At 38.1% G+C, this 2,500-nt stretch overlaps 1 long non-coding RNA gene across 1 annotated transcript in view; it reads right to left on the bottom strand.

The window, feature by feature from the left end:
• Positions 1-1,055: 1,055 nt before the first annotated feature.
• LOC138037956 (uncharacterized) overlaps positions 1,056-2,500 on the bottom strand; it is a 2,038-nt gene continuing 593 nt past the window's right edge. The window contains exons 2-3 of the long non-coding RNA XR_011130157.1: positions 2,034-2,148; positions 1,056-1,582 (exon numbers count right to left, since the gene is read on the bottom strand). This is a non-coding gene — a long non-coding RNA (uncharacterized lncRNA). The remainder of the gene's footprint in view (positions 1,583-2,033; positions 2,149-2,500) is intronic.

Raw genomic sequence — 2,500 nt, 5'->3', positions numbered from 1 at the left:
GTATGTACAAGAAATAAAACTCAGGCGAGACAATTTGGTAGCTCGAAGTTTGTCAGCTCTTGTAAACATTGCAAAATACACGTACTTACTGTTCGAATTCAAAATTCATCTGAGTCGATTAAAAAAGCTGTTATTTCAAGCTATAGTAATCTACCGGTTATACGTTGAGAAAATGGGAAAATAAAACTAAACAGGTATTACGTTGAATGAAAGCAACCTCTTCGCTGAAGGCTAGTTTGACATGCGAAAAACAATTTTTCAGTTTAAAAAAACATTACGGCAAGAATACTTCCAGAACATTGTTTTAAGCATAAGGACTATCATTATGCAACTTTACCTTGGTTCGGCATCAAAATAGCACAAAAGTAAGCTAAAAGGGATCAAAACAAAAGATTAAGTACTCACGTTCTCACTTCTCACGTCCTCGACTTCAGGACAACGTCAGGTGACACCGCGGCAAAATGAGTGCGCAGGCTTGAGCCACGCGCGAGGGACTGGTACCAATTAAATTTGCAATAGAAACAACAGCGCGGCAAAATGGCGGCAATTTAAATTCTCTGTGTTTGTTTTCATTTTGCGATGATAAGGACAACACTACTTTGATAAGGTTTAAAATTTGAAGAGAGCTTCCTGAAAGACTAATCTTTCGTGTGTCTTTTCAAACCAAAAAACTATAGTTCAAACCAGGAGAATTTTACCTTGCATTCGAGCGCTAGAGCAAAAGGACGAAGTTCGTAATGTTATTAGCCGCGATGGTCTCTGCGTTGGTAAACCTCTGGGGGGAAAACTGTGCACTGAGAAGGAAAACGCCGGGTAAACATCTTTGCAAGGGCAGAATGATAATTCCTTCTGCGAAGATGGCTTATGTTGCTCCTGTTGAATGAGGAAATCGTCTGTTTGTTTCATTGGAATCATTTGAAAGTGATCCAGTTTCACTACCCAATGATAGACCCACAATGGCTCTATCTGGACCCACAATGACTCAATCTGATTCCTTTTCAACAACAACAACCACAACAACTACTATGGTATGTGTTACCACAAAACACAATAACTCAAATATCTCTCTAATTTTATTGTTGTAAGTACCGTATATTCATTATTAAGACTATTACAAGTAGGAGCATTCTCAGAAGTTAATATCCAAACCCATGCTCAGCAAGAGAAAGACTAGAATAACATACAGCTGTATTAATGAAAGTAAGACAGTTTACTTGAATTAAAAAACCAAATTATATTTGCTTGTTCAAACATTGACTTAGAAGGTGTGGCAAGTAAATAATTATCGTCCCTTTTCTAGACAATTTTGAAGAGCTGTTTGGAAACCATCTTGTATTAATCACTGACATGCTCACATCTGTGATGTTTAATTTGCAGTAATACTGTTGTCATCATGCAGGATCTCATGCAGGAAAAAATGAGAGATGAATAACAACCCTGGCTTTTTTCATCACAAAACCAATAAAATATTCAACGCTGAAATCCTCATCACAATCTCTGAAAACAATCTGGAATGTTGCTTGCCATGCATGGTTTGACCAGATCAGCACACACACACCAGGAAGAGTTTTAGACTGAAGCACTGGAATAAGAATAAATGACATGTTTAAGAAACAACAGGAAACTGATCAAAGTAAAACAATAATATTATTATCACTTGGTCATTTTCATGCACAGATGTCACTTAAGAGAGTCTTAAGATACTTGAAAAAAACATGGAAATCTGTGCCCTATTTGTAAAGATCCCTTTATAAAAAAACTAAGAAACTTAACTGACTCCCTTAATAAGAGGTTTTGTCTAACAATGCAGATAAAAACAGAACTTTGCTCACATCTTGAAAGTAATGACAGTCAAAATGACAGCCAGCCAGATATCAACACTTTCCACAAGATTTCTTCAGGTCAGATGACTGGGACAATGAAATCAACAGAAATCTAGAGATCAATTAAATTTCATCATACCACAACCTGGTGTGTCTTGCAAAGCAACACAGAGCTGGAAAAGAAAGAGCATCACCATCTACCATACAAACCATTGCTCTTGCTGTGGAGAACCAGGTCACAGAAAAATCCATGGCTCTCGTATCACATGTCAGAGGTTAAAACTTCTGTTTTCTCAAAACCCTCCGCGTTTTTAGAGGAATTGCCCTTAGGCGAAAAACAGTAAACGAAAAATGTTATCAGTTTAAAATTTACAACTTTTAGGTCTTCAACGGTGTGACCGAAACACGAGCAAACATGGTTTGGCAAAGATAACTTCCATGGAAACGACATAAACAAATAAATATTTCATGCCTAAAATAAGCTTATGCGCTAGTCATTTGTTTCCCCCACCCCCCGACCCCCAGGGATAGTGGGGACATATGGGGAAATTACTAGGGCAATTACGCGAGATTACGCCAATTACGCCTCTAGGGGACAGGGAAATTACAAGATTTTCGTTCCTCTACCCTACCCCTCAGGCATGAGTGGTACCATCTCCAGTGTGTGGGCCTTAAGA

The sequence above is a fragment of the Montipora capricornis genome, chromosome 2 (genome assembly GCF_036669925.1).
Source record: "Montipora capricornis isolate CH-2021 chromosome 2, ASM3666992v2, whole genome shotgun sequence".
NCBI classification, from domain to species: Eukaryota; Metazoa; Cnidaria; class Anthozoa; order Scleractinia; family Acroporidae; genus Montipora; species Montipora capricornis.
This window is presented reverse-complemented; position numbering and strand designations above follow the sequence as displayed.